The sequence below is a fragment of the Chiloscyllium plagiosum genome, unplaced genomic scaffold (assembly GCF_037043375.1).
Source record: "Chiloscyllium plagiosum isolate Xiang-an unplaced genomic scaffold, Cpla_swu_hap1 HiC_scaffold_13, whole genome shotgun sequence".
Lineage (NCBI taxonomy): Eukaryota > Metazoa > Chordata > Chondrichthyes > Orectolobiformes > Hemiscylliidae > Chiloscyllium > Chiloscyllium plagiosum.
Window position 1 is genome coordinate 44,550,128 of NW_028270151.1, and position 7,376 is coordinate 44,557,503.

Consider the following 7,376-nt stretch of genomic DNA (forward strand, 5'->3'; position numbering starts at 1 on the left):
AATTCAACCCCTCATTCAATTCCACTGCTCTTTTTGTCTCTTTAGTTCACCAAATGACCACCTTCCCTCCCCTAAATTCATGTCTCGATCTCACCCTTCATTGCCCCACTTGCCTCTATTACTTTGTCTCTCTCCCCTCAGTCTCAATTTGCTATTTCCATTCCTAAGGATGGTTCCAATGCCCCTGACAACCACACCTTTTAAGTTGCTTTTCTTTCCTTTTCTGTTGACCAGCCTTACATTTTTAAAAAATTTATGCCCCTTTTAATTGCACCACATATGGGGTCATTTAAGTTCATTGCCCTTGTTAGTTAAGGCAGACTTGACTGCCCCAGTCAGATTTTTTTTATTAAGGCAGTGGGGATTCCTAAATTGTGCAGGCTAAAGGCCTAACATTTTTTATAATCATATTACAATAAGTCTGACTGTCTATCAATGGTCTTTTCATGAGCAGCTGAACATTGTGTGCCTTTGCCCTTAACACTGTGAGTATTTAAATTCCAGAAGCCTGACTGCCTTTGAATAGACTATCTTGTGACCACTGAACATTGACAGCCTTCGACCCTGTGCAATAAAATGACTTGTTGCTGAAGGAACTAGGTGATGCATTATTTACTTCACTCTCAAAGTGCTTTCCATACTTTCAAACAACTGTGTAAACTAATGCTGCTCAGATGCTACCTTTCTTTTCCACGTAGGTCTCCTGATCTTGTCAGCTGAGGATGGACACAAGCTCACCTCTTCAAGCAGCAGTTCCCTGTGTCTCTTCTATTATCACCAGAATCTATACCTGTACTTACTCAGCAGATACCAACTCACAGTTAATATCAGACACTCTCCCATCAAAGTCTTCATACTTACCAGGGTGGGTATACTTTAGCTTAAATTTACACTGTATCAGATAACCAACATTAGTTGAAATGAGAAACTGGTTTCTTGGAAAACACAAGATATCACACTGCCTCTTGAACTATGCCTACTGAAGGAGAAGGGGGTCAATATGTCCAAATCTGGCTACATCAGTCCCCTTCAGATTTTGTTTTACATGCTATCAAATTTCAAGAAGCTTTTAACATCTCCCAATACTTTCCTTGCTTTATAGCAATAATATTCCTCTTGTTATGCATGTCTGTTTCTTTCTGTGATGTCTCACCCTATCCTGTTTAGCAAATGAATAATATTGAGACATTGGCAGCAGCTGCAGCATATAAAAGAACACCCAATCATGTATCCTCAATTTTCATTTATATAATCACAACATACACTCACTGATGTGAGTACTTGCACATACATCATTGCTTTGGAACATTTCCCAGAAAACTGCAGCTACAATTTATGCCATGCAGCAGAATAGGCTTGCAGGCTGACATTTAAATAAACACACTTTCTGCTATGCTTGCTTTTCCCAATTACTTTCTCTGAGTAAATTTGGATTGATTTGCTGGCTAATTGTGTCAGGGTTTTACATAATTTCCGCATTTGAAGTCAGATCTTATGGATGTTCGATTACAGCATCCTCAAATTGGAAAATCTCTTCCGAAGAGAAAAGGGAGTGTTAAATAAACTAATCCTGCTGTGTATCCTTTCTTTCAAAGGTGCTTGTCCTGCTATGTTGTAACATTTTGGAATTCAACACACATCTCTGGAGATGTGTAACAGAAAGCCTTTCTTTCAAAAACACCTTTAAGCATCTGCAACAGAGTCAAGTGCACTGCCCCCAAAACAGTCCGCTCATAATTAAGGGGTAGTTTAAATGGTGGAGGACCCGTTAGATGCAATTCTTCCATTTTCATCAAGGTCAGCCTTGTATCCCTTGAATGGGCACAGTGCCTATATGCCAACATTGTCACTGCTGACTTGATCAGATCAGAAAATTAGCTGTTCTGTCTCACCAGTACAAGGTGTTTTTTTATGCTTTGATCTTTGGTGCAGTGAACTGCAGTGAAGTATTTTCTTTCCCAGTGCCTGCAAAAAGTAATATTTTCACTGTAAGCTATTGTTCAGCACCTAAGTCAAAATGACTGCACCACTTGGATGCTGTGAGTATTACCAGTCATCCTGAATCTTAATTAGAAAGTGAACTGTCAAGAGCAGATGACAGCAAGCATGATCAAGGAATCCAGGAGTACATTTTCATTGAACCAGTTAGTTTGCAGGCTGCCTCAGTAACTGACTGCAAATCTTTTCTTTTTCTGTCCAATAGGCAGCAAAGAGTTCAGATGAGTGTAAACATTAACAAATACTAAACTAAAATACTTTCATGTTTCAACCTACTTTGACTTCAAAGGCCAGATCTGAATACAGAGTTGTCTGATGCACATTTTATAGATACAGTGCTGAAAGAAATTGTTCAGCTCATCTTACTTCTGGCTGCCATTTTGAGAGAGTGATCTAAGCAGTTTCATTGCCTTTCTCTCTCCTGATAGTTCTATCAACTTGTTCAATCTTGGGGGTACAGCATAAATAAAAAATGCATGCACATTGTTTGTATGAGTAATAGGTGTTTAATCAATTTTTAACATCCAATCTGAAAATAACATCACAACAGTCCATTTAAAATAAATTTAAATGAAACAACTAACCATTTCTAAATTAATCCAGGTTCTTCTTCAACACCATTGCACCCATTTCCCAAGAAATGGGAAATAAATTAATAGGAAAGGACAAAGCACGTATGTGATAATGGCTGAGTTGACTTATGAAATCCTGAATAATGTTGGCTCCAATACAAGAGTAATGTTTACTTTCACTGGTAAAATTACCCCTCAAAGGCCGGTTTCCCATCATTTACCCCTTTATTTACGTGTGAAAAGTCCTTGACACTGACCGAGGCCCCCCAGAACCAGAAGGATATAGGCCAAGAGTGGAAAAATAGGGCTAGCGTAGATGGATATTTTGGTTGGCATGGATCAGTTTGAGTCAAAGGGCCTGTCTCCGTGCTGTAGGACTCTATGACTCTATGAGTGAAGAGAACCTCTGACACTCCTGGTTAAATCTGCCAGCCAGGGCTCCCAGATTGGACAAGATTAACAGCCCCAATCAGGAAACTCATATTCCATGAAGTCCACCTTCCTGACCTCATTCCAATCACTACAACTGACTTTTTACTAATTTGTTGCAATAGGTCACCAAGCTGTTATAGGAACCTGGAGCTGATGCCTGAGCCTCAACCATGATCTTGTTAAATGATGGAACCGACTTGAAGGGCCGAATAGCCGAGGCCTCTTCCATTTCTTATGTCTTTATATTCACTCAATTTTTGTTCAATTTGTTGTGAACTTGTTGAATACATACATTGTTCATTCTGCAGCTATCTTAATGCTGGTGTTAGAGAAGAAGAATTTGAATTCAGTGGCAAGGGTAAAGATCAAACCTAGTTTCTTTTCTTAATGATATTGAACTTTTTGAATGTTAATATTACTGTGTCATGCATAAAAATGATAAATATTCCAATCACATACAGTTAGCTCCTAACATTTAAGTGGTGTGAACATGATCTGCAGCTTTTTAGTCTAAACCTTGGTCTTGTTCAAATCCTGCTGTAGGCTTGCTTGGGTTATCCCAGTTTTGGAGACATTAAGAATGGAGCTGAACACCGCAGGAACATCAGAAGCTCCATTCCTAACAATGGGAAGGTCATTGATAAGACAGCTGATGATCATGATGGTTAGTCCAGGAATGTTGTCCTGTAGCTACACTCTGGGAAAGTAACTGCTACAACCATCTTTGTACGTGTCAGATTCATTCTCCGCACAGTTTTCTCATTACCCACATTAACTCTAAATTTGTGACAGTTACATGGTTGGTCAAATGTTGCATTGACGTTAGAAACTGCTGTACTTACATTCCTTTCCTTATGTGGGCGGCACGGTGGCACAGTGGTTAGCACTGCTGGCTCACAGCCGCCAGAGACCCGGGTTCAATTCCCGACTCAGGCGACTGACTGTGTGGAGTTTGCACATTCTCCCCGTGTCTGCATGGGTTTCCTCCGGGTGCTCCGGTTTCCTCCCACAGTCCAAAGATGTGCGGGTCAGGTGAATTGGCCATGCTAAATTGCCCGTAGTGTTAGGTTAAAGGGGTAAATGTAGGGGTATGGGTGGGTTGCGCTTCGGCAGGTCGGTGTGGACTTGTTGGGCCGAAGGGCCGGTTTCCACACTGTAAGTAATCTCATCTAATCTAAAACCTTAAGTAGGACTTGAGCAGAGTAGTTTTGGAACTCGAGCCAAACATAAGTGAGTACACCTTTGGTGAATAAGTATCATGATTTATTAATTTTTCCATCACTTTACTGATGGTTGAGAGGAAGTTGATTGGCCAGGTTAGATTTATTGTGAATTTTATGGACAAAACCTACCTTGACAGGGTGGTATAGTCAGCAAGCACTAAGTCGAGATTGCTATCAGACTGCATACATTTACCTTGCCAAGTGAACTAAGTCACTTTTCAATTTTGTTTAAAGTGAGTTTGTTACATTTTGTTCCATATATTTGTTTGTTTTGCTGGAGAATCTACTGGTATTATAGCTATTTTCCTGTCAATATTTTGTTTCAACTTTTTAAATAATCTTATCCTTGCACCCACTTAAATTGCACCGTACAAAGTCTGACTGGTATTCATTTGGGAGCTCCAAATGTGCTGCTCAATTGAAAACATGAAGTGTTTTTGACAGGCAAACAATGAAGACTCTACAATTCTGTTCCTGCTCATCACTTCTCCACACACAGCTTGATATGGTAAAAACAAGACTTTTCTTTTCAGCATATTCATCTTAAATTAGGCTGTTGTAGACTTAGAACATCTGCTACAGAAGGACCTGTAGCAACCTTTTGGAAATGGACAGCTCATCTCATGGAAGCTCATTGTACTAAGCATTTAAGTCATTCCAGTGGTCAATCAGTACGTTGTGTAGTTTGTGGGCTCATGCTATAATGAAGACAGTAGCATCTATGGATACAAAAATATAGTGGCAAATTGTATGGCACACTCTCACCCTGTAGGATTGAAGGTTGGGAGGCATGTAGAATAAAGTGGGTTGTCAGTGCACTGCCTTCCTGTCCACTCTGACCTGTCCCCCATATTCCTTAGCCTAATGAGGCCCGGAAGTGGTCAATCTGTCGTCATTTAAGGGCCTCATTCTGCCTGACTGCAAATTTGTGATTTTTGGGGAAAAGCAGAAGGAACGTGGTGAATTGTGCAGTTTTCACTCAATAGCCTGCTGGGCAATAGAAAGGAGTATGTCCTTATGCCCATGAGGGCTCTCTTCCAACCAAGGTGGTACCCACATTTGTCCATGCTCCCTGTTTTTCACCTCCACACATGCTGCCTGACCTGATAAGTATTTCTAATGATTTTTTTAAAGCTTTTGTGTGATTCTCTGAGCCTCATAAGGAAAGTATGATGTCTGCAGCCTCTCTTTTTCCCACTTATGAGATCCTAGAGTCACAAAGTCACAGAGTCATAGAGTCATAAAGTATAGAATCCTGACAAAGCTCCTCCCCGTGTATTACCTTCATGAAAACAAGTGGGTCTAGACCACCTGAACTGTTACTGTTTGCAACCAACCAACTCCCTGCTCCAAACATACATCGCAAAGGAAATTTTTTGACCTATGTGGAGGATTTCCTTTTCTCTCGAGGCTTCCTTACTCAAGCTACAGTTAAAATGTCACTGAAGTCATAGTGAAGTAATAAAACCCCAATCTACATGAATTCATCTGGAAGGTTTTCAACTTTAAAATTCTCCAAGTTGGCATTAGACAGAAAAACCTTACACTTTTGACTATATGGTCGACCCTATTAATCATGTGTTCATTTCTAATGACCCACCAGTAGTCATCAGGCAGGTTGATGCATTTGAGTCTGAAATTTGTAAATTGAAATAAAGATTCCATTGTCAAATAGGATGGATGGTAACTTTTATCTCAGTTCACAAGTTAGAGAACCAGTCAGTTCCTGTTCAAAGATGGTGGTGGCATGGAGAAGAGGGTGCAAGACTAGAATTTGTCTATTGTTTCCACTTCCAGTTTTGGAAATAACTGTTCAAAGCAGATAAATTTTTAATTGTTGTCCTTGACTAGTTCAACATGAGATATGATGTACTGGAAGAAATAAATATATTAAATTAATTAAATCTGCTGTGATTACTCAGTACACTCCATCCTAAAATCCAGCCAGGAATTGCTTTTAATCCTGAGGAAATCCTTTGGATCTAACAGCTACTTAAATATTCCAAGGCAGGAAATGACAATTTAACAAACATATGAAACATATCTGTTAATCAGAAGCTTCAGTTTTATCATTCTGCTGTAATTGATAGCACATATCCCAGGCTGCATTCAAAGAAATCAAAGCCAAAAATAAATAACTGATATGACTGAAATATTATTTTCTAACAAGAGCTTTACTTTCTTACATTAATGATTTAAGATTAACAAAAGAACTCTTACACTTATGATGCAGTTCTCTAATATATGTTACCTTACTCTTAGAAACCAAGAATATGACTATGACTCTATAAGTTGTAATGAGCATAATAAAAGCAAAATATTGAAGATGCTGGCAATCCAAACAAAACGTGTTGGAGAAACTCAGCAGATTTGGCAGTATCTGTGGAGGGAGAAACAGAGTTAACATTTTGAATCCAATCAATTTTCTTCCAAACCCTTCTGGAGAAGAGTCAATTGACTCTGCTGAATTGTTCCGGCACTTTCGGTTCTTTATTTGCCATGAGCATAATTTTTGCTGAAGCGATTAAAATTGTTAGAAATTTCATGAGTTCCCAAATGTATGTTTTCTCTACTGCTGTAATTGAAGTAGAAATTCAAATACAAAATTGCCCATCTGGTAGATTTCATCCATTGAGACCATGCACCAGGAAGCTTCAACATTTTTACAACATTTGTCTTGCTATTACTGTTCGAAACAGATTGCACACCTCTTTTCAAAGTTTCTTAACACAGTTTAAGCCATCTCTGCTAATATTTACATCATTTTAATTTAGGTTTTAACATCTATGCAGCCTTTATACCTTTATTATGAAAGCATACTGCTAGTTATTCTAATATTAAGGGAATCTTCATTGGCATTACAGTGTATATAGTATATGAAATGACATTCAGTGCATTTATTGCCATAAGGATGTGCTTTATACTTCGCATCTCTTTAGTGGCTTTTTAAACATTCGATTAGATTAAAACCAGTAAAAAGAACCGTGTGTAAGCTGGAATAAACAGCAATTGTGTCCTGAGAAGACAAGCAGTCTCTCAAAAAGATCACAGGCAAACCATCTGTAATTTTGGTCTTGTTAGTACAAGGAAGAAACAGATCTCCAAGTCATGCAATTGCAAATCTGGTGACCAGGGACAAAACAGGACATCA

General features: G+C 38.9%; 1 long non-coding RNA gene across 1 annotated transcript; it reads left to right on the top strand.

Annotated features, from left to right (window-relative positions):
* Nucleotides 1–480: 480 nt before the first annotated feature.
* On the top strand, nucleotides 481–5,996 carry LOC122556305 (uncharacterized). The gene is made up of 3 exons (XR_006313496.2): nucleotides 481–600; nucleotides 699–865; nucleotides 3,546–5,996. It is a non-coding gene; the product is annotated as an uncharacterized LOC122556305 (long non-coding RNA).
* The last annotated feature ends 1,380 nt before the right edge of the window (nucleotides 5,997–7,376 follow it).